Raw genomic sequence first — 25,411 nt, 5'->3', positions numbered from 1 at the left:
CTTATCTCTCCTTGCTATTCTTGGAACTACCCATTCAAATGGGTATATCTCTCCTTTTCTCCTTTGCTTTCACTTCTCTTCTTTTCTCAGCTCTTTGCAAGGCCTCCTCAGACAATCATTTTGCCTTTTTGCATTTCTTTTTCTTGGGGATGATCTTGATCACTTCCAAGACCGGGAGCTGACTGTGGTTCAGATCATGAACTCCTTATTGCCAAATTCAGACTTTAATTGAAAAAAGTAGGGAAAACCACTAGACCATTCAGGTATGACCTAAAATGAATAATCTAAACTAAAAAGTCACATAAAAATGTGCCTGAAGGATCACATGCCCTAATGAGTTGGTTACTGGAGGCTGACTTCATCCTGGCCTCCCAGGCTGGGGCTCACTCTTATTTCTTCATGTGTAGCAGCAGTTGGTCGTTTACTCTATTCCTTGACTAACTGTGCCTCTGGCTGGGGATGTGGCTAGAGGAACTTATGTGAGTCCACATATTCTTCACACACTCAAAACAATTTCAACTATAGATTCTTCACCCAACCTCCCATTACCACTTTTGAAGTGAATAATGATCATTTTAGTTTTTTTTCAAAGTATTAGTGTTGCTCTTTTTATTAAGCTGGTTGTAGGTACATGGGCATATGTTTCACTGTTATTATTATTACCATTATTATTATCTAAGCTGTATCACTCTATTGCATACACTATTTTATGTGCATTATTTCATTTATTTAATTTTTAAAAAATTTTTATACCATTTTTAAAGGTTACTTTCCATTTGCTACAAAGTATTGGCTGTCTTCCCCATGTTGTACAATACATCCTTGAGCCTGTCTCACACCCAATAGTTTGTACCTCCTACTCCCCTACTTCTATTTTGCCCTATCCCTCCACTGGTAACCCCCTGGTTGGAGAGCATTATGCTAAGTGAAATAAGTCAAACAGAGAAAGATAAGTATGATATGATATTGCTCATGTGGGGAATCTAAAAGATATAGCAAACTAGTGAATTCAACAAAAAAGCAGACTTACAGGTATAGAGAATAATGATCATTTTAAATGCTCTGTCTTATTAAGCATCTACTATGTGCCAGGTAGTTGACATGTATAAGTACAAATAGTCACAACAATCTTATGATATATATATTTTCCTTTTGACTAAAACTAATATTGCTGGTAAACAATGTGGATAGGATTGATACCTAGACTTGTTTACCAAAACATAACAGGTCAGATAAATTCCTTGTGGTGGCAGATAATTCAGTGCTCTGATGGCAACACAACTGTCACCCTTGATCAAGAAAAGAAACAAACCAGACAGGACTAGAGCACTTGGATTTGCCCCCTTCTGGGTGTTTTCCCCTCCAGGCCTCAGAACTGGTCTTTAAAAAACGTTTAGCCAAGTCCTCAATGTGTTTTACCAAACACTTTTCCCCTTGAATTTTAAACCCATGTGTTATTTCAGGAATAATAGGAACCATATGTCTCTGACATATTTGCACTTAAATCATCAAGATGTTTCATCAGAACTTTTTGATGTCTTCTGAGATTTTTTTTTTAATGGGCTCCTCCTAGAAGCAGCAAGTCCCCATCACAAATAAACAAATTAAAGCAAGAAGACTGACTCAGGACCCAGTTTCAGGCTGGCCATGTGGGACAGACTTGAGACTGGGCAAACTGCATCAATCTTCCCTTGCCTCAGGAGGGACTGAAAATAGAATTTGGTTTCTGGTGGTCATTTTGGAGTTTAATTCTGTTTCTAGCTTCAGATGAAACCATTAAAACATGAGTTCAGTGAGAAACTCTACTGATTGGGTAACATTGCAAAACCTGTTCTTAGTATCCTGGAAAACCTTGGGGGGAAAAAAAAACCTTAAAATCTTAGAAAAAGCAAAAGATAGAAGGCGAAATAATGTAGCAGTTTATGGGATTTGGTGAAGCTAAAAGCTTATATCTTAGAGTGAAAGATTCCTGATGAAATGACCCCTTTGGGAAAGAAACAATCACAGTTGTTCAGACAAGCTGGCCCCTATTATCTCTAACAGGTATCCCAGCATGCCAACAACCTAGAGCCTTCCTTTTTGTTGGGGATACTGTTCTGAGCTCATCCATAAGTCATACAGCCTTGTTGTTCAGTCACTCAGTCGTATCCAACTCTTTCCAACCCCATGGACTGCAGCATGCCAGGCTTCAATGTACTTCACTATCTCCCAGAGTTTGCTCAAACTCATGTCTACTGAGTCAATGATGCCATCCAACCATCTTATCCTCTGTCGTCCCCTTCTCCTCCTGCCCTCAATCTTTCCCAGCATCAGGGTCTCTTTCAATGAGTCAGCTCTTTGCATCAGGTGGCCAAAGTATTGGAGCTTCAGCTTCAGCATCAGTCCTTCCAATGAATATTCAGGGTTGATTTCTTTTAGGATTGACTGGCTTGATCTCACTGCTGTCCAAGGACTCTCAAGAGTCTTGTAGACAAGTTCAAAAGCATCAGCTCTTCAGTGCTCAGTTTTCTTTATGATCCAACTCTCACATCTATACATGACTACTGGAAAAACCATAGCTTTGACTAGATGGACTTTTGTCGGCAAAGTTATGTCTCTGTTTTTTAATATGCTGTCTAAGTTTGTCATGTAACATGGTTCTCTAAAATTCTTCTAAAGACAAGATAGGTTAGCTTTTCCAAAAGCCCTCTTTTCATGGGCTCAAGTATGTTGGAGAAAAACCAAGTGAATTTTGAGAGTCCAGGCACTGTTTTCAGAGCATCTCACCACATCACCAAGATGGTGCTAGTGATATGTGGACAGAAACAGGTGCTGATTTCAGATCCCAGCCCTGCTACCTACCAGCTGTGTGACCTTGGCAAGGTTTTTAACCTCCCCAGCTCCTTCATCACTAGAAAGATGTAAGAATGCCATTCCCACAGGTTAGGGTGTCAATTCATGATACTGACACACACATTGAGGTTTGTAATAAACTGAAGTTGTTATTTTGAAACCTGAAAGAATAGGGAGAAAATCTTTAAATGTGGATTCAAGGGAAAAGCACTTTGTGCTTCAATGTCTTGTTAATACACTGCTTAAAAAGTTTTATAAATATATACAGTTCTTAACTTTGAGAGATGATGTCATGGTCCAGCGTCACACCTTCCTTGCTCAGTGACTTCATGTGGACTATCTATTTAGTCTTCAGTCTACTAACAAATGGGAGATGGAAATGGCAACCCAGTATTCTTGCCTGGAGAATCCTGTGGACAGAGGAGCCTGGTGGGCTGCTGTCCACGGGGTCGCACAGAGTCGGACACAACTGAAATGACTTAGCATGTACGCATGTGTTGGAGAAGGACGGAGAAGGACATGGCAGTCCACTCCAGTATTCTTGCCTGGAGAATCCCAGGGACAGAGGAGCCTGGTGGGCTGTTGTCTATGGGGTCGCACAGAGTCTGACACGACTGAAGCAACTTAGCAGCAGCAGCCACTAACAAATATCTGTTTATCACATAAGGCACTGTTTTTCATATCCAAAGAGTATGAGGATATCCGTGTCTGTGGATTTTGAAATTTTATGTGTTCTTAAGAACTTTAGAGCTGGAATGTGGTCCAGAATTCCAGAAGAGGAGGAAACTGGAGTCAGCAGGGCTGAGGGACTTGTTCAAGGTCACAGTGCTATATGCTAGCACTTGGGGATGATCTTTGAGGCCACAGTTCTCACCACATCACTCCAGTTTCCAACCTGCAGGACCTGTTTTGTTTGCCCTTCTCTTCTTTCCTTTAATCACGTTACGGTATTAAAAACATAACATGGAATCAATGTGCTTCATTAAAAAAATACCCTTGTCAACTCCACAGTTGTACCTGTCCTTCCTAGCCTAGGCTTATGGCCAGAGCATGAGAAAAGCTCTTTCCTGGGGGACTCCACAAAGTATGGGCCCGGTGGAATGTCAGGAACATGGCAGTCGGCCGGCACATGGGGCCGCCTGCTTATGATTACGAGAACACTCAGGGGAACTGATCAGTTTGGGAAACATTTTTGTAGGATTCAGCTAACAGAAAAAAAAGAAAGGGAATCTGGTTCATGTTAATTGACAGATTACTCCGGAAGTGTGTCCAAAAATATAAATTGGCCAATTCGAGAACGTCTGGAACAGGGAACTTTGCTGCAATGCTCATGTGCATGGAGGAAAGTGATGACATTTGCATCCAAGCCAAACTCCAGAGAGTCACAATTTCCACATTTCATACATTTCCACCTGGTTCTCATCTGCTTTTCTGAGGGGAGTTTCCTAAATGGGGCTGGGGTCCACATGCTTGTGATTCCTGTTAGCCTCGGTTAAGTTTACCATTCTCCACTTCACCAGGCCCACGTGGCCAGCGGCTCCCAGAGACCCCCACCTCTGGGCAATGGGAGACCTCAGAGCAAAATAAGAAAAGGCTGAGCTAGCCTGGGGCCAGGACTCACAAATGGCTCCCAGGGAGGAAATGGTCACCAACATGCTAAGCACAGGGGCGAAGTGGCCTCCAGTTGCATGAATGGAGAAGGGATGAGTGCTTGTACTCAGAGGAATGCTGCTTCTTGGAGTGAGGGAGGGCCCACAGGAGACCAGGACAGCTGGAAGGAGCTCTGCCTCCCTCACCAAAGCGTGCCTTTGCCATGCCACAGTTTCTGGACAGCTTAGCAGGGGATGTAGCCCAGCTGTTACCAGCTGTGGGAGCCAGGCAGAGTGAGAAAATGAGGGAGGCCCATGAGGACATCAGCCACCTACCCTCAAAATCAGCTGGCTGCTCCTTGCAGGAAATGTCTGTAAACTTGTCCCTTTTTGCTCTGGCCCTTCGTCAATAGTTATAGAAAGAAAGAAAAGTGTTAGTCTCTCAGTCGTGTCCGACTCTGTGATCCCATGGACTGTAGGCTGCCAGGCTCCTCTGTCCATGGAATTCTTCAGGCAGAAATACTGGAGTGGGTTGCCATGCCCTTCTTCAGGGGATCTTCCCAACGGAAGGATCAAACCCAGGTCTCGCACATTGCAGGCAGATTCTTTACCATCTGGGCCACCAGGGAATCCCGTTAGTTATAGGCACCTAGATTTTAGGGTCAGTGGCTATTTAACCTTTACCACTTAAGGTTCATGGATGCACCAGTGCCCCCCTTAACCCACTGGTTTGGTTTCTGACCATAGTCACTGAGGACCCTGTAGAAGGTCTGCTCTGGCTACATGAACATGCTCTGCTGTGTGTCAGGGGATTTACTGGCCCAGGGGCAGCCCACACCCAGCGACATATGGACACATAATCCAGATGGAGCAGCTCCAAGAAGTGTCCCACAAAGAGTACCAACAGGAATGAGCACCAGCTGCCCTCAAGGGTAAACAGCTCTCTAGCCCACACTGTCCTGGCAGCTCCCCAATCTTCCTTCTCTCCTCCCCTACACCCACCAGTTCTTCTGGGGAATCACTGCCCAAGTAAATGATTCACTCAAGAATGCTTGATTTAGGGTCTGCTTCTGTGGGGACGTAACATAAAATATTAGGTTTCTGCCATCTGATAAATACTTATTGAACACTGATGCTCCAGGCATTGTGCTAGACCCCAGGGGTGCAGAGAAGGAAACAGTAACTGTAGACTGAATAAGACACACTCACTCAGCCTGTCTTCTGCATTTGTGTGTTTTTACAGGTGATATAGACAGAAAGCAACATATATCAAATGGCAGAAAGTTAAAAGTTCCATGAAAGAAGAGAAAAAATTACTCTGGCAATTCAGGGAGGAAGCATGGACATGGCAGGAGGCTTAGAAGGGGAACTGGGAAGGCTAGGGGAAGAGGCAGAGGAAGGCTCAAAATGATGGCAGGGGAGTCCCTTGGACAGATGGACACAGTGACAAATGTCTTCTTCAGGCAGAGCTGACCACATGACGGCACCAGTCTGGCCCTGCTGACAGATCCTAGTGAGGCTCTAATTCTTAGGCTGACCAGTCCGCCTGGGGTAGGGTGCTGTCAGGAAGCTCACCTCAGAAGCAAACAGCCTTCACTGGACAATTCAGCCTCCCATAGGGAGTCTCTTGAGAGTAAGTCATTTCAGGGGACTGACAGTTTTAGCGGGTGGGGGATAAGGAGTCCAGAGGCTGTAGTAACCATGTCTTTACTTCTGCATTCTGATGCTTTGACATCCAGGGTCTTGCTGATTTTGAAGGGACTGCCCCTCTGGTTAGCCTAGAGATAGAAAATAATTTGCCCACAAGCACAGTTTTCAAATATAAAACCATACTGAAACTATCTCCTTTATGGGGCTCTCACTTTCTGGGTCACTATTTGCCTGTCCTACAACCCCACAGCCAGGTATCAGACAAAGCCGCTGTGCCCCACAGACTGCTGAAATTATTCAAACCAGCCAATCCTAGTCTCACCCTTTCCTTCTCATGGAAACCCCGATAAAGATTCTCATCCACATCTCTTTCTTCTCCCACTACCTCCTGACTAACCTGGTGCTTCCCCAGGTAGCCCTTCATGATATGGCCTGCTCCCTTCTCTTGGGCTCTGTAAGTAAACAAATTATCTTTTCAGTGGTACTCATCTCCTGGTCTGTTGACCTTCCATATCTTCTTTTTTTTTTTTTAATTAATACCCTACCTTTTAAAACAGAGATTCACAGAGCAAAGGCAATAAGAAGAAGTCATGGGGCACAGAGAAGCAGGTATTGAGAAGATAGCATGGTATACGAGAAAGAGAGAGAGAGAGGCGGGCTGACTCACTGAGTCACAATCCCGCAGTGTGGTAGGTCAAGGAGCACGGACACTGGCTGCTGCAAAGCTCCACCCTCATCTGGTTATAAGAGTGAGATTGTACCTGATATGCTATTCCTAGCTCCTTGATGCTGAGCTGCATGGTGGCCGGGTCTGTTTTCTGTCATCCTCCAGCTCCCCTCTGTCCTGGCACATAACCTCCAACTGTGCGGTTTGACTGTGTTCTTTGCTCAACTAGCAGAGCCTGAGCAGAATGAACACATGGAGAACTACAGGAGAGTCGCTGAACTGCAGAATTTGGGCACTGGTAGCAACATTAAAAATATTCTAACCCAGGGACACAAAAAGTACTGAGCATTAAAGAAAAGATTGACAAACTGGCCTACGCCACACGAACACTGATCTGCATCAGACATACACACACACACACACACACACACACACACACACACACACACACACACACAGAAGTACTACGGGAAATCCCATATATCCTAAAAGAACAATAAAAAGATATAAAAAATTAGGAAACAAAGAGTAATTTTAAATGACTTATATTGTTTTTTCCTAAATAGGGAACTGTTTGAAATTAATCCCAAAGCTTCCACAAAACAATAAAATTACATATTTTCGCAAGTAAAAAAAAATAGCACATGTTCATCAAGATACTGTTAAGGTAGGTAAAAGGTGAGCCACAGAATGGGAGAATATGCTTTTAATACATACATGACCAGAATAAAAACTTGTATAAAGCCTATAAATCAAGAGGGAAGACAAACTAACCGATTTTTTTTAATGTGCCAAAGAATTGACTAGGCACAATACAAAAGAGAATGTCAAAATGGTAAATAAGCACATGAAAATGTGCTGGATACATGATAATACCAACAATTGGGAAGGATGGAGAGTAACTAGGAATTCAAACTGCTGATGGGAATGTAAATTGATACAACAACTCCGGAAAATTGCTTGGCAATATCAACTAAAGCTGAACATATGCATACGTTGTAGCCCAGCAAGTCCATCCCCAGATATAGCCCACAAATTGGTCAAATAAAATGCCAGTCAATTAAACTTTGCAGAAATCTTCAAAATCTTTTAAACAAATATACACACATCAACACCAAAACACACATACAGTACTAGAATGTACATAGTAACCCTCTTTGTGCGCGTGTGCGTGCTAAGTCGCTGCAGTCACGGTCGACTCTTTGCGACCCTATGTACTATAACCCACCAGGCTCCTCTGTCCACAGGATTCTCCAGGCAGGAATACTGAAGTGGGTTGCCATGCCCTTCTCCAGGGGATTTTCTCAACCCAGGGATTGAACCCATGTCTCCTGCGGCTCCTGCTTTGCAGGAGGGTTCTTTACCGCTGAGCCACTGGGGAAGCCAAACTCTCTTTGTAAGAACCCAAAGAAAAATCCAAATGTTGGTCAACAATAAAACAGATACAATAGTAGAATGTCCCTACTGAGGAGTATTATACAACAAGAAAAAAAAAGAATTATAATCACGTGCAGCAAGTCTCACAAACACTATGCTGAGCAAAAGAAGCTGACACTATATAGTTCATATGAATCCTTTCATTCATATGCAGTTCAAAACACACATATAAAGACAGAGCTGGCCTGTGATGTCACAAGTCAGGATAGTGGTTACTTTGGGTAAGCATAGTACCTGGGATGAAGAACAAGAAATTTTTCTGAAAGGCGGATAATATTTTATGTGCTGGTCTGCATGTAAGTTACATTTTCTTGTATGCTCATGACTTGTCCATATTTTATACTTCACTGTAGATATTTACTGGAATGATCCTCTGATCTGCCCCCCTATCAGTTTATTACAGAGGTTTCTGTACACCTCTCTCAACAATTAGTCATTCACTCTGTGTCTGCTTAAATGCCTCACAAATAAGAGACAGGCAAGTGGAGAATTCTTTCACAACAGAATTTAGAAGACAAAGTAGAGTGAATTCTAAGAAGCATGTCACCAAATGACCAATTTGCTGAATTTCTAAATTCATTTTTAATCTTACAACTATATTTACAACTATATCCCTGAACATAATAACAGCCCACTTCTGGATGCATTCATGAGTTAATCAGGCTTCCATTCTTTACCTGTGAGGACATCCTTCTTCCCTTTAGTAGTTTTTTCATATATCTCTGAATATCATTTTTATTGTTCCCAATTTGTACTTTTTATCCTCATCCTTTCAACAAAGACTTTTCTTGTTTTCCTAACAGTAGACAAACTTCAATATTTTTAATTCTAATGAAATACCATATTCTCCACCACGGGTTTCTATTTATTGTGAATGGTGTCTTAATCTTACAGGGAAATTGTAAAATATACTTTTCTGAACAGCATATATGTTCATAAGAGCTTTCCTGGTGTCTCAGATGGTAAAGAATCTACCTGCAGTGTGCAAGACCCAGGTTTGACCCCTGGGTTGGGAAGATCTCTTGGAGAAGGAAACAGCAACCCACTCCAGTATTCTTGCCTGGAAAATTCCACACACAGAGAAGCCTGGTGGGCTACCGTCCATGGGGTTACAAAGAGTTGGACACAACTGAGTGACTAACATTTTCACTTTTTCTTTTCAAATATGTTCATAAGAAGCATAAAACCTATGATGTTCCTTAATGATTACCTAAATTGCTCTGAAATGAACTAAAAATCAGACAAATGTTATTTTGTAGATGTCTCCAAAAGTGACAAAAACTATATCAGCCAATACCATCCATTCTATAAATTACATAATTAAAACCTGTAACAAATAAACATAAATTACTATTGGAGAAGTTAGTCAAAGAATTCTATAACTCCTAGAATTTTTGGTGAATAAATAAATGGCTTTTAAAGGATTTCAGAAGAACTCACAATAAACTGAAAAATTTACGAAGGAATAATTGAAATTGAAAAGAATTTTTAAAATGTTATAGAAAAAAAATCACTTTAAATACTGAGAATGTGAAAGGGAACCTCTCAGCTTTGGGATGGCCTGAACACAGGAACATAACCACCGCCATCTTCCTTCCCAACTCACTGTTGTAACATGCTAATGGGTCTTCACCATTTTCACTTTATCTAGTGTTTGACAGTAGAAATGGAGTCTCTGTTTATGAAAAGAAAGGGACAAAGAGAGAGAAGACGAGAAAAAAAATGTATTAAGAGACATTTATTATGATTTTCTCTTACCTTTATTGAGATAAAATTGAGACGTAGCATTGTATAAAGTTAAGGTGTTGATTCGATACACTTCCATGCTGCAAAATAATTACCACCAGTATCCTCAGGTAACAGCTCCATACCATCATAGAATTACCATTTCATTTTTGTGATGAGAAGGGCTATTTAATGAACACTTGCTCTATGAAAGACACTATGGGATGGGTGGAAAGGAGGCTAAAGAGGGAGGGGATATGTGTATACGTATAGCTGATTCTCATTCTTGTATGGCAGAAATCAACACAATATCATAAAAAAATGATCCTCCAATTAAAAATTAAAAAAATATTCTCACCAGAAAATTTCCAAACAACAAAGAAAGAAAGTGGAAAAAATTGTGCAAATATAGTTAAAGTTTTCAAGGTAATAATAACAAATTCACATATGTACTTGGCTCTGTCCTCAGCCCAATATTTTTATCACTTGAATGCTCATAACAGCCTTATGAGGAATGTACTAGTATCATCACGGCCATTCCATGGATGCAGTAACTGAGGTACTGGGAGTTGAAGTAACTTGTCTCAGGTCACGCAGATAGAAAGTGGCAGAGCTAGGTGTGAATCTTTGTAGTTGGTGGCACATAATCCTTGTGCTCTGAGTAGACAGCGATCAAGCTCAGGACATGTGACCAGTTAGTCGTAGCTCCAGTGAAGCAGTGAAGTGTCAGCTGAGAAAAAAGAGGACGAAAAATCTATTTAGCTACTTGGCAAGAAAATTACATAAAAGGAAGACTTCAGAAGAGTGTTGTACTCTGCCTTTCCACGGTCAGCCCTACCCCTATTATCTTTAATCGATGCCCTCATTACCATGTCAAATTAAGAGCTGACATCAGCTCTGCTCTGCTGCCACTTTGCCACTTTGCTCTGAGCCCTGCTCTCATTCAGCCAGGTTAAACCGTCTTCCTTAATTACCAGTAGGAGCTCAGTCTTGCGCAAAGAGCAGTTGGAAGATAAATTAAAACAAGGGACTTTTGTTTAGCGCATGCACTTGGCCATCACAGTCACCTTTATTATGTCACCCAGGGCCAGGGGGATGTTCTAAGGGCTTAATTGTTGGGAGGCCCGGGGATCCCACGAGTAATGAGGAGTGGGCCTTGTGGCCGGGGTGCACCTCCTCTCCTGGGCAGAGACAGCGGTCAGTGGGGCCTTCTTTCCACTAGAGAAGCAGCACAGGGCAGCAAGCCAGCGCACGGCCTTTGGGATCAGACAGGTCTGTGTTTGAATCCTAGCTTGGTGTGACCTTGCTGTGTAGCCTTGGAGAAGTCTCTTCAGTTGCTCCTGTCCAGGGGGTAATGATATTTAGCTCATAGTAATGTGAGGAGCAAATGACAGAGTGTGTTTTAGTGACTGTTAACAGTTCCCGGGTGAAATAAGCACTCATGTTTGCGTCACGAGAGAAGAGAAACTTTGTTGCCATTAAGAATATCTCCAACTATCCCAGGCGGAGCAGGACCAGGACTCCTATGACTGCCCAGACGTGTCACCAAAGACCCAGGTCTGTGATCCTACTCTGTCATCTTGAACAAGCCTCTTCAGCTTGCTGAGCCTTCATTTCCTCTTTTGTGAGATGAACCTCAGATTTGTGAGCCTTGAACGAGATGACTGATGTCCAAGAACCTCACCCAGTGCCATCATTTATTTCTAAATCGGAATGGGAAACAAAGTTCTGGGAAGCACAGAAAATGAGGTTCCTGATTTCTTCCCGACCATCTGAAAGTTTTATTATAACCAGCTTCCAGACAAAGGCTCTGGGACTGCTCTGCTGAGCTCCTGTTCTGTCACAGAGAAGTGTTTTCTGACTCATTCTGTCTCCTCTTTCAAAGGCTGCTGGGGCTGAATAGTCATGCTGGCTTCTTACTGTCTCCTCTCCATCTCTGGTTGGTCCACACAGGCTGAGAGCAGGAGACAGGAGTCCAAAGATGAGCCTCGCCTCGAGTAATTCCCACTGCTCCTCCTCACACACCGCTTTTTCCACTGTGCTCCTGGTCACCCACCAGGTACACCTCCAATCTGCAGTCTCCTTCCCATCCTGTCTGCTCACATTTTCAGTTTTCCACGTTTTCAATCTTTCCTCTGCTTGGGGGACGAGTGAGAACTCCCAAAACACGCACTCTCAAGTGGGGCGCTGAATTTTTAGAAATTTGCATCAGTTGAGACTTTTGGAGCACACACATGCACAAACACACACACACATGCACAAACCTATACACATACACACGCCCTCTGCCATTGACAGAGAAGACAGGATTTCACAGGTAAGTGTGGTGCACCACCAATGGATGAGGGTCCCCAGCCTCTCATGGAAATTTCTGGAATTGATTACAGATGGGTTCCGAACAATGAGGGAAAAGGCTTGGCACGAGGGCAGCTGTGATCCATGTCACACTGATGACTTGGCAGCTTCATTGGATCCAGAGTCAGCCCCAGCAGTGCGTGCTTCTGGGAAATATCTCTGCCACGAAGACAAGGCCACCCATGCAAGCTGTTGCCTTCTTGCTTATCCACATCCTATTTATAGCAGCAGTTCTGTGAAACAAATGTTCCAACCATACATCTGCAAGTGTTTCTGGCTCTAAGCTCATTCCTTCTTGGTCTCAAGATGTACCACCAGAAGCTCCCCACTAGGGTATTTCTAAGGGAGGCAGGGGGATGCAGAGTCACCTCCAGCAGAAACTCTGCTGAACCCACAACAGGATCCACGTGGTGGAAAATCAAGCCACATGCAGCCCTCGAAGAAAGGGCATGGCTCCTGTCCCCTCCCAGGCCACGAGACGACCCTCTCGGGCATGTTGACTGGTGGAGACTTGTTTCCTCTGGAGCTGGAGGGGATGGGATAAGACAGAACATGCCCATGGCTGTGCCAGTTCTTCTTACTCAAGAGCCACACGCTTTATCATGTCAAATGATGAAAATATTTTGTTTTCTACCTAGCTTGGGGGCTTCCCATTCTGGCAGAGATTACATGGATGCCAAAGCAAGCCGTCTGCTAGGAATGTGAGCAAACTGGCTGCAAATGGAGGCCTCAAGATTCAACAAGCTGCTGCATTTTGCATCCAAGGAGGCACTGCTCACATTCTCTCTCACTGCGGACTCATGGGGCAGTAATCTCTGCGCTTGTGACTTTGTTTCTGAAGGTTGACTTTGTGAGAGCTCCGACTCAGACATGAATTTGCTCGTTGTTCTTACAAAATATCTCTAAAGTGTTTGTGAATGTGTTTCTCCAGCTAAAAAGATCAGGGGAAAAACACAGTGCTTCACCTTTTACTCCACCCTCACTGCTAAATACACCACGAGCCCCAGCCACACTCACCCAGCCCTGCCCCTTAGCGCTCCAGCCTTTGTGCAGGCTGCTGCCCCTACCCCTACCCCAGCAGCCTCCTTCCCTTTTCCACTTTCCTTTAAGATGCAAGACAAGGGTTACCATCCTAATAAAGCCTCCCTCAACCAACCCAGAAAAAATAAATTATCCCCCTCATAGTTTCCCGTGGCTGCCTTACCACACACAGGATGGCTTAAACAATAGAAATTATTTTCTCACAGTTCTGGAAGCCAGAAGTCTGAGACCAAGGTGTGGGCTGGGCTGGGATATCTAATAAGGCTTTGGGGAGAATCTGTTTCTTATCTCTTGTAACTTGTGGTGGCTCCAGACACTCCTTGGCTTGTGGCTCTATCAAACCATTATACCTCCCTTTTTGCATCACCTTCTCTGTGTGGCTCAAATCTCCTCTGCCTTGTTCTTATAAGGATACATGCCGTTGAATGTAGGGCCCACTTGGGTCATCCTGGGTGATGCCCTCTTAACATCCTTAATTATTTCTGCAAAGACCCTTTTTCTAAACAAGGTCACTTTCCAGGGATTTGGACATACAATTCTTTTTGGCGACCACACTTCAACCCACTGTAGTCTCTAACCAAAAACCCATTACACCACCCCACTCCTTTCTATGATGTTCAGTTGCTAAGTTCTGTCCAACTCTTTGCAACCCCATGGATTGCAGCACACCAGGCTTCCCTGTCCTTCACTATCTCCCAGAGTTTGCTCAAACTCATGTCCACTGAGTTGGTGATGCTATCCAACCACCTCGTCCTCAGCTGCCCTCTTCTCCTTTTGGCTTCAATCTTTCCCAGCATCAGGGTCTTTTTCAATGAGTTGGCTCTTCCCATCAGGTGGCCAAAGTATTGGAGCTTCAGCTCAGCATCAGTCCTTCCAGTGAATATTCAGCGTTGATTTCCTTTAGGATTGACTGGTTTGATCTCCTTGCAGTCCAAGGGACTCTCAAGAGTCTTCTCTAGTACCACAATTTGAAAGCATAATTCTTTGGCCCTCAGCCTTCTTTATGGTCCAACTCTCACATCTTTACATGACTACTGGAAAGATCATAGTTTTGACTAGACAGACCTTTGTGGGCAAAGTGATGTCTCTCCTTTTCAATATGCTGTCTAGGTTTGTCATAGCTTTTCTTCCAAGGTGCAAGAGTCTTTTAATTTCATGGCTTTCTATAGCCCTCCCCAAATATACCTATCGCTATGTTATAGCATGTGGCACACTGAGTCATAAATGCATTCCCCTGCCCCTAGATTCAAGTCTTTGAACTACTTAAGATCTATTGGCTTTTGTTTTCAGATTATGAAGTCATTATGCACTTGTTACAGTAGATAAATATAAAAGTAAAGCCAAAGTCTCCCATGGTCATCCTAATCCAGCTGCAGGGTCTTTCCTCTGCTCCTTAAGGTGGCCAGGCTTAGAAGTTTGGTTTGCCTTCTCCCCACAAAGTTAACACTTATACAAACATGCAAAATTTACATTTATACACACCCACCCATACACATACATAATGCCTTTGTTCTCCCTTTAAAAGAATTCTGTAAACCTCTTTTGGTACTTAAGACTATATCACAGATGACCCTATCAGTGAGATAACCTTTGTAGTAGTTGCATAATACTCCACTGCATGGAAGCAGGATGGTTTAATCAATCAGTGCCATATAGGTAGATATCAGATTGTTTATCTGTACTTTACCTCTAAAAATATTGTCATAGGACTTTCTTTCATGAATATACCTAGTACATTTCTGATGATGAAGACAAATATATATATATATATGTATATTTAAGGCTTTATTCTATCTGAACCAATGGTTCTCAACTGGGGACAATTGCCTTCCCCACCCCCATGACGATATCTGGACACATTTTTGTTTATCACAACTGGGGAGAGAAGGTTGTTGGCATCTAGTGGGTAGAGGGCAAAGATGGTGCCAAACATCCTACAATGCCCCCCCAACAGAAAACTATCCAACCCCAAACGTCAACAGTGCTGATGAGGAGAGCTCCACCTAAAAAGCTTTGTTTTGTAAGTGCAGTTTTGTAAGTAGGATGAGACAAAGGTCTTTTTTTTTATTCATAGGGATTGTTAATTATGTCTGTATCCATTATTAATCATTCTTATATCACTGAAATAAAATGTTATTTAATCTCATATTTTCTTTACAAACATCTTTATTTCTGAGCTGTTTTCAGAGCTTCTGATCCTTCCACCAATTTGTTTTCCTATTCTTATGCCAATGCTATCCAATTTTGCTTAGCTGGTTACTTTTTTTTACAAAAATGCAAACATATACTAGGTATAAACTCCTTATTTTTATAGCCTTACAACTATCAGACTAAATCTGCTTTACAAAGTAAATGGAAATAAAATCACAAAACCAGCACACTTCAAATTAGCACAAATTAAAAATGTGTTGCCATAACAGAGTCACTGATCAGAAGTGAACAAGGTACTCAATCCTATAGGGCAGGTCCTCTTGAGTTGGGAATGCTGAGAGTGTTTGTTACGTGATGATCTTATGTGCTCTTGTTGTTTGCACTGATATCAACTTTTGTTGTCACTGAGCCACAATAGTATCTGTATTCAACACAAACACATTTTAAATCTACCTCTATTTAGTACAGGACTGTTAATGTTACTTACCATCAGTTACTTATCAGTGCAGTGATAAATGCAAATATCACAGGGAGATTTTGTGGCTGTACTTAGTTATCAGTGGCTGTTGGATAATCCTATCAGTGGCTGTTGGATAATCCAGAATAGGATTATGTTAATTTTTTGCCATCATAATTTCAAATAAAACACATTTTAGGTTTGCAGAGAGAAATGTCAGATCCCAACAAGTACCACAGATACCAATTTGAAAAGCTCTTTGTCTTTCTACTGTCATTGAAGTCTGCACTGCCAGAAGCAAGGGAGCTCACATGGTATTCCCCTGCCCTAATTTACTATTTTGATTTCAGAAGTTTTATAATATCTAGTTCAGCAAGTCCTCTCTGGCATTCCTCAGTATTTTTCTTTTTCAAATTTTTACTAGGAAATCTTACACATTTGTACTTTCATATATATATTTCAAATAAAGAGGCACAATCTGTAATGCTCTGTAGAAAAATAAGAGGAATTCTGATGGAACATGCCTTTCATGTACCAAGTGATTTTATAATGGTCCAGACTTGAGATATGAAGTATTTCCTCCAAGAACATGATATGTTTCCCTATTTATTTCTACCTTGTTTAAAGTCCTTCAGTAAAGTTTATGGCATTTTTTTTGTTCGTATTAAATTTAGTCTTGATTATTTTATACTGTTTATATGTATTGTAAATAGAATTTTCAACTTTCCCTTTTCTAACTAATTCTTGCTATGTCAGAACAAAAGGACTGTTCATTGATTTTGTATATTTATATATATATTCAACATACAAACTTTATAAAAGTCTTGTGAATTTTTAATGTTTTTAAAATAATCTTCCAATTGTTTTAAGAATAATTAGTGTTTTCTGAAAGCAAAAATTATTTGGGGAGCTTTTAATTCTAAAGTATACTCTGCTGATTTAACTTTCTAGAACCTTTGAAAAATATCAGTAATGTGGGCACCCTCTCTTATTCTCAAACTGTTGAAAACATTTGACCCCTTCATGTTTGTAGTTTTTAGAATATTTACTTAGTTTACTTCTGTCTAAGCTGAGTCAAAAGAAGATAAAGAACATTCTTTAAACTTCATCACATGCTTCTTTGGAATCTATTATTATCATTATGTGTTTTTCCTTCTTGAATTAAGAATTATGTTTCTAAATTTCTTGATGGTGAACCATTTTTTCAATTACAAACCCTACTGTGTTATGCTATAATATTCATTTTTAAGCATTTTCCTAAATATTCTGTTACAGTTTTTTATTCAAAGTTTGTCATCTTATTCGTTTGTTGACTGCTCTATAATTTTTGTTTCAGTGCTGTCTTTCTCAAATATTGATACTAAGGTTAATGGGCTTCCCTGGTGGTCTAGCAGTAAAGAGTTTGCCTGTAATGCTGTAGCTGCAGGAGATGCAGGTTTATCCGTGGGTGAGGAAGATCCCCTAGAGAAGGAAATGGCAACCCACTCCAGTTCTTGCCTGGAAAATCCTATGGAGAGAGGATCCTGATGGGCTACAGTCCATGGGATCACAAAGAGTCGAACACAACTGAGCGACTTTGCATGCATGCACTCAATGTTATGATAGTTTCAAATGAATTGGGGAAACTGCCATCATTTCTATATACCAGAAAATTTTAATAATTAGAGATTGTCTATTCTTTAAATATAAAATAAATGTTAGCTGTGATTTTTGTAGACTTTTGGTATGTTTATTTTTCTATCATTTTGTCTACTTTGGCGTTTATATTTTGTTAGAAAATCATCCATTTCCAGTATTTTTCAAATGTATTATACAGTTGCATGAAGTATACACCCATAGTTTTTTTTCAGTATCTCTCATTATACTTTATTTTTTCTTCTTCGTGTTGAATTTTTGGTTTCTATGTGTTTTTCATTCCATTTTATGATTTTATATATTTATCTTTAAAAAACTAGCTTTTTATTTCATTAATTTCAAGTTTTATTAATCCTGTTCTCCTAACTCCTTTAATTTACTACATTCTTCTTTATCTAGTTAATTTTCTTAGTATATAAAGTCTATGTATTAAAATATACCTCCCAGAATAGTTTTGGTTGTATTCATTAAGTTTACATTTTAATCTTTTGTACAGTTTCTAATTCCAATCTTTACTCTTTCATATGTAAGTTACAATATTTAGATAAATGTTTCCAACATTTTACCCAATAAAAATTTGAAGTAACATTTTTTTTGTTAGAGCTCTTCTAGGTTTGAGGGTTTGGGGATAAAGTATACTTACAAAAGCTCCCTTATTTGAAACTTCCTAAGTCTTCATTCTAATCAAAGACAAAGTTGATCTTTGTTCCTACTCCATGAGTTATAAAAGAAGACAGTCTATTCTCCATATACAGAGATAAATACACTTTTACAATTGTCAGATTATTATTGTTCTTCCTAATTTTTTGTGGTTGAAGAAATTTTATGTAATATTTAAATCATGATTTCTAGTCACATCTCATCCTTTCTATAAGATTCATCAATGCACCAAAATTTCTGACAATGGTATCTTTCTTGCATGTAAATCTTTGCTCTGTTTTCATTTGTATATATTTCAGAGCATTTTCTTGAGTCTTTTTTCAGATAAACATGTTGCATTTTCTAAATAGTTACATATATAATCTCTATGTTTGTCCTTATATAAGAAGACATCTTGGAAGAATAGAGGATTTTTAATCACATTTTCTTTTAATAGTTTTTAAACATGCTTCTATTTTCTTTTAACTTGTAGTATTGCAGAAGTCTAGTATGAATCTGATTCTCCATACTTTGAAGGTAAGCATTTATGTTTGTCTGGAAGTATATAAACTTTTACATTGATGCTTCCATTTCAGAAGTTTCAGCAGTAAATGTCTAGACCTGAGCTGTCTTATGTGATAGTGACCTGCCACGTATGAGTCAGTTCAGTTCAGTCCAGTTGCTCAGTCGTGTCCGACTCTTTGTGACCCCATGAATTGCAGCACACCAGGCCTCTCTGTCTATCACCAGCTCCTGGAGTCTACCCAAACCCATGTCCATTGACTCAGTGATGCCATCCAACCATCTCATCCTCTGTCGTCTCCTTCTCCTCCTGCCCCCAATCCTACCCAGCATTAGGGTCTTGTCCAATGAGTCAACTCTTCGCATGAGGTGGCCAAAGTATTGAAGTTTCAGCTTCAACATCAGTCCTTCCAAAGAACACCCAGGATTGATCTCTTTTAGGATGGATTGATTGGATCTCCTTGCAGTCCAAGGGACTCTCAAGGGTCTTCTCCAACACCACAGTTCAAAAGCATCAATTCTGCAGCGCTCAGCTTTCTTCACCGTCCAACTTTCACATCCATACATGACCATTGGAAAAACCATAGCCTTGACTATGAGTATGAGTATCAGGCATGTATGAGTATTTAAATGTAAATGTTAATTAAAATTAAATATCATTTAAAAGTCAGTTTCTCAGTCATACTAATGGCATTTCACACATGCAGTAGCCCAATGTGACTCTATGGCTACCATTTTGAAAAGCACAGAACATTCTATCATTTCAGGAAATTCTATTGCCCAGCTCTGGTCTGGTCTGTCTTATTATTATCATTATCAACAATAGGACTAGTAATCCTGCATGACACTTGCTGAACCCTTTCTTTTTCAAAACTGAAGTTCTCTTTAGGCTCAATTGGAGAAGGCAATGGCAACCCACTCCAGTACTCTTGCCTGGAAAATCCCATGGATGGAGGAGCCTAGTAGGCTGCAGTCCATGGGGTTGCTGAGAGTCAGACATGACTGAGTGACTTCACTTCACTTTAGCTCAAAATAATTTCTTGTATTATTTGTTTATAACTTCTCTATCTCTTTTTTCTATTGAAATTCCTCAATATTGCATTTAAGGTCTTAATTCTCCAAGACCCTTGTAATTTCACTCATTGCTTTTTCTTTCTTCCTTCCTTCCATCCTTCTTCCTTCCTTTTTCATTTTCCCTTTATGAAATATTTAATGTAGTAATTAGTATAACTATTCTCTTTATCAACTCTTCTGTTAAATATTTTAATTAGCAAAACATTTTAGTTAAAAATTTTTGGAAGAGCGCACTCTGAATAAATTTCCCTGAGTTTTTTTTTTTTTCTTTAAAGTTAAGCATTCCATTGCTTCTTCTACTCTGGTTGATCTGTCTTATTGGTCTTCTTCCCTCAATTGACTTCATTCTCAAATACAGCATTCTTTTATACTTTGTCTTGCTACCTGTAACTGTGGTTCTCAGGCAGTCTTGGAACCTGTAGTAGTTTCTCCTGACTCAGGGGGCCCCAAGCTATTATTACCCAGACATCACAGACAACTGAAGACTCACACCAGGTCCCTTTTAGAACTCCAGGTTTCCATTGTTTACTTTGCTCTCCTAAGTAGAAAGACCAGTGATAAGAACAAGACCTTCCAGATGCCATCATCTGAATTCCTAAGGGCTCAGATTGTTTCTTATCTGTTACTGAAGGAGAGCCCCAGGAGGGTTCTAGGTGAAATTATCATAAAAGTTGACTCCAATTATTGACCCCAAACCACTGAGATTATGTTCCCCCAAACCACTAGCTAGAGTGAGAATGGTGTTTTTCACAAGAGTCCAAATCAGTACAAGCATTCTGAAAGACGATTTGGCAATATGATTCAGAATTCCTAAAACACAGATTCTCTTTAACCAATTAATTATGTATTTGGGTGTTTATTCTGAGGAAATAATAAAGGATACATACAAAGGTTTAACTCTTAGAATATGGTTATAATGCTATTCTTGCCTAGAGAATCCTGTGGACAGAAGGGCCTCGTGGGCTGCCTTCTATGGGGTCACACAGAGTCAGACATGACCGAAGCGACTTAGCATGCATGCAAGTAAGATAGAAAAACATAAATAGATGATAGGTAGATAGAAAATAGAAAATATTTAGATATCCAACAGAAGCAATAATTGTAATATATGCACCAATACAAAACTATGCACTTACAATGAGATTGTAGATGTTCATGATGTAGGATTAACTAAAAAGCAATATAAATGAGTATGTGCACAAATTCCACTTTATACCTATATCTAAATCTATAAATTTCTCTATATATTTAAAATGTAGGACATAATATACCAAAGTGTTAAGGGTGGTGGATTAATGAATGATATTTTATCATTTAAATTTGTATTTTCTGATTTTTAAACATTGAGCATATTTTGCTTATGTGATTTTTTAAAATAGCAAACTTACATTTAAACACTTACACCAGAACTTCAAATGAACTTTTCAAAATGATGCTCATGGTCTCCTGATCCCAGCTGCCTCTTCTTGACCTTTCCAGATTTAGTCTAACCCCAGCCCACCTCTCCCACATCACCTTCCAACACCCCATCCCCATCAGATGAGCTGATGGATGACATCATTACTAGGTCTTAAAAAAATCATGCCTACAGAGAGGGAGCAATGCTTGCTTCCCCATGCCCCCTCTTGCTCTTTTTCCAGGTTCTTATTTTACCAACCAAAACTAAGAGGGAGCAGGAATGGATGAGACAGGGCATCTCACATGCTGGAGCTGAGGGTCAGGGAAGAGCAGACAAAGTGTGGGCCTGCCGTAGTGTCAAGACACTGTTGTAAAGGTTGCAGGGTTATGTCCATCACCAGCGTTATGTCCAGACCAGGGCCAGCTACGGGGCTCATTGATGACATTTACCTCCTGGTCTGGTCTCCTTCAATGTCCCCGAATTAACAAACGCTAGTCTCAGAGTCTGGGATTGAAGGACAGAAGTTTTCAGTCTGCTACTGTCTGCTCCACCTTGTTCCAGGCACCACGTGGTGAAGCAGGAGCCTAACATCTTCCCTCCACCAGGCTCTTAAAAAGAAGCGCCGGTGCTGAACAACATAGAGTCTCAGGCTGCTTAGTGATTGTCTTGAAGCTGACATTTCGTTATACCCAAACTTAACTTTTTGACAAAATAAATGAGAAAAAAAATGGACAAACTCTTGCTGAGCAGAATAATAAATCAAGGTGGCATTTAACCTTCTTGGAAAGTTAAGTTCTCTTTAATGCACTGACAGCCTTAGAAGCTGGCTCTTGGCCCATGTCAGGATGCTACATTATGGAGTCTTCCCACCCAGATGGAGGCCCCCTCCTCCCCGGAGACAGGAGCCCTTTCCAAGATTGGTCTTCTGATCAATCTGTCACTGGCGTGGGCCGGGGAGTCCCTGACTTTTCTCACTCATCCCTCTGCCTCCAGCAATATCCCATGAGAGTGGGAGCCCCTTGAGGGCAGAATTCGTTTCTCCATGTAGCCGGAGAGCCAGCAGGATTTGGTTACATTCTCAAGAGCTGGGTAAGACGTTCAAGGCACAGATATGGTGAAGGGGTGGCCCCCTGACCTGGGTCCTTTTGGTCCTAGAAGCTTACTAGAGGATGAGCAGGAGGGGACTCATTTGAGCTTTTAGCGGAGAGTTTGGTGGGGTGGGAGACTGGGGGCATGGTTAAAGTGGCAATCCACCCCCACCATAGACTCTTCAAGTGAAGTGACCTTCTCAGGGATTCCCAAGGGCTCTTCATCTTTTAAAGTAAAATCTCCATCAGTCAGTGCCTTTAGAGAAGTGCTCCTCAAATTGCAGTGTTCATACAAATCACCTGGGGGGTTTGATAAAAGGCAGAATCTCATAGGCCTGGGGTGGGGGGCCCGAGATACTGCACTCTGGCAAGCTCCCAGGCCATGCTACTGTTGTGGCTGCTGTTGACCCATGGCTCAGGCCCTTAGTAGGGAGGCTTGAAGCGACACACATTGTATAGAAGCCTGTTCTTTCTACAATTCAAGTGGCCTTCATCTGCCCTCTCTCCCCCCAAGTTGGATGTCTGTCCTCCGGTGGCCCGAGGAAAGACAGAAAGATGATGAGATGAGAGGATGGCCTTGTTTACCAACAATTCCAACAAACGCATCACCTCTTTCAAGTTCATCAGCTTTCTGCAAAGATACTCTTTATATTTTTCACATTTGAGTTCATTCTGGGCATTTAAGGGGTTAAAGAGGCCAGAGACAGTGAGAGAAAGCTCCCTTTTCATGGCGTTTCTAACAAGCTGAACCTGATCCAAACCTTGTTTAATGAGCACTTATTTTATACAAATAAGCTCACAGGCGCATACTCATCTCTAATTAAACCAGAAAGGACTCATTTGTTCTAATTGGACTGCATAGCTCAAGAATTAATTGTGAGATTGTTTAGAATTGCAAGCTTGTGACCCATTCACTGAAAGGGGGATTAAAAAAAAAACCCTACTTTAGGAATTTCACTCTATGTAATTTTTTCTGGCCTTTTTTTTTTTCTTTTTAATTCCTGGAATCCTTAATACAAGTTGAACTGATGATTTACAAACAAAAGCAAAAACTTCTAAGGGCAGCTTACTGTGCAGTGTTACAAAAGCCTTGGCAGAGGTGAAGATAGCAACTCAATTGAGCATAATATTGTAATGTGTCCCTGAGAAAGTGCCCTCATAATTAAGGGTTTACACAATTTCTATGGGGGGAATCATGTGTCACATCATTTATCAATATCAAAAGAGTCACTTTTGTATTGGGCGGTCTGGAGGGCCTGGAAACAAACACTCTCATCCAAGACTAGTCTCGAGCCACATTCAGCCAAAGGTGCAATAGGTTTTTATTGGCACATCTGGTGCCCTTGGGTGGCATCAATTACCATTGAGTTTGCAAAGGCTTCCTTGACAGGGCTTGGCATCATCAGTTCACGGGCTGCCCTTCTCTGCTTGGGCTCTCTCTTTTGCATCATGTTGGTACAGCTTGCTGAGAAACACTAGTTATTTGACTGCAGCCCTTTCAGCTCATCTAGCTGCAGAGAGAACATGCTAGCCCTTTGCCCTACAAATGTTATTTTTGTTTGTGTTGTTTTTTAGGAATATAGCTATATCATCCTGACTGTATACCATGAACTGTAGGGGTAGGGGCAGGTGTCTTTAGAGGACCAGGCAAGCTGGGATCCAGGTGCTCTTTCACACCTGGGTGGGGAAGGGGGTTGTCCACTGGTGTGGCTGTGCTCAGCTGGCTATGTCTTGGTTACTAATACCCTGCCAAGGGCAAAAGGAAACCCAGTTCACTGCCAAGAGCTAGCTGGAGCTTGTGATGCTGACACTTGGAAAAGTCTTGCTTTGACTTGTACATGGAAAGAGCACATTTCAAGTTGAATGTCAGTGATGGTGAAAAGGGGGGGTGAGGTTTGGGATGGTCTTCCCACGAAATGCTGCATTTCATGTTAATGACAATTAGAGAACATATTCCTGAGCAGGTCAGATTTTGACTGGGTGTTTTCCACCCAACAACCTTTATCCCTGCAAGTGTATAAGTTTACACAGTTGCTTGCTATCAACTTAAAAACCCTAGATGTCCTTGAATAAGTTTTAGAGATGGAAAATGGAGATGACTTTGCCAGAATTACATAGTGCAAAGCAACCCAAAGTGGACTGAAGTCATCTAGGATGGGAAAATGGACCTGAACTAAAACCAGGAGAACCATTTTACTTTGGGAATGGATTTCAATAAAGATCAAGAGAGACACCCTTGCTGACAAGTGTGTCCAGCAGAAACACACGTGAACTATCTATGAAAATAGCCCCCACATATTATGCTGGGACCTGTGGAAGATAAATGGGGAATGAAAATTTTCCCCACAAGGAGGGAGCAACCCTAACAACTCTGAACCCCGAGCAGACTGCAAGTGAACTTCTAACTAGACAATGAGGTCTTTAAGGACTGGCTTAGATCCTCGAGTTCTCACCATCCAACAAGGGGCCCCATCCCAAGCTCGGCAAATATTTTTTGGAATGAATGGATGAACAACGTGAGACAGAGTATAACCAAGGTAAAGGTGAAGATAGAAACTCAATAACCATTGCCATAGCTGCTCAGAAGGGGACAAGGACCAAGGTGGGATTGAATATGTGAGGACGGATACTGGAGTATGAATTAAGCCTCTATTCAGAGAGTGATTCTAAATATTCCATGGCCTCTCAATTTCCAAATACTTATTCCAGACCTTTTCCCAGTCTTCTAAGCTTCCTGGGACCAAGGACTGTTTGAGGCTTTATTTTCTGCAGAGAAAATATGATTTACAGACTGCTAATCCCACTGCCCACATTAGGTAACAACCTTAGCATCATGTACTTAATAGACGCAAAAATTCTTTTAAAAGAGCTTATTTGTCTTTCATTCTGTTTGTTGCAGGGAGAATTTCATGAGCCAAAACCTTTTCATTGTGTATATTTTTTACATATACAATAATATGCATACAGAAGAGAATTTCAAATATTTTAAGATTCAACTGTCTAAAAAATTTACTTCAGATCTATGTCATATTGGTTCGGAGAAGGCAATGGCACCCCACTCCAGTACTCTTGCCTGTAAAATCCCATGGATGGAGGAGCCTGGTAGGCTGTAGTCCATGGGGTCGCTAAGAGTCAGACATGACTGAGTGA

The 25,411-nt window shown here is 41.1% G+C and overlaps 2 long non-coding RNA genes across 2 annotated transcripts; one reads left to right on the top strand and one right to left on the bottom strand.

The window, feature by feature from the left end:
* Positions 1–10,348: 10,348 nt before the first annotated feature.
* Positions 10,349–10,976, bottom strand: LOC145538731 (uncharacterized). Its single transcript, XR_014077210.1, has 2 exons — positions 10,770–10,976; positions 10,349–10,630 (listed from the first exon to the last, which is right to left on the bottom strand). It is a non-coding gene; the product is annotated as an uncharacterized LOC145538731 (long non-coding RNA).
* Positions 10,977–11,026: 50 nt separating this feature from the next.
* Positions 11,027–21,953, top strand: LOC145538730 (uncharacterized). The gene is made up of 4 exons (XR_014077206.1): positions 11,027–11,172; positions 11,854–11,959; positions 18,672–18,715; positions 21,735–21,953. It is a non-coding gene; the product is annotated as an uncharacterized LOC145538730 (long non-coding RNA).
* Positions 21,954–25,411: the final 3,458 nt, after the last annotated feature.

The sequence above is a fragment of the Giraffa tippelskirchi genome, chromosome 1 (genome assembly GCF_054371585.1).
Source record: "Giraffa tippelskirchi isolate mGirTip1 chromosome 1, T2T-mGirTip1v1.2.pri, whole genome shotgun sequence".
NCBI classification, from domain to species: Eukaryota; Metazoa; Chordata; class Mammalia; order Artiodactyla; family Giraffidae; genus Giraffa; species Giraffa tippelskirchi.
This window is presented reverse-complemented; position numbering and strand designations above follow the sequence as displayed.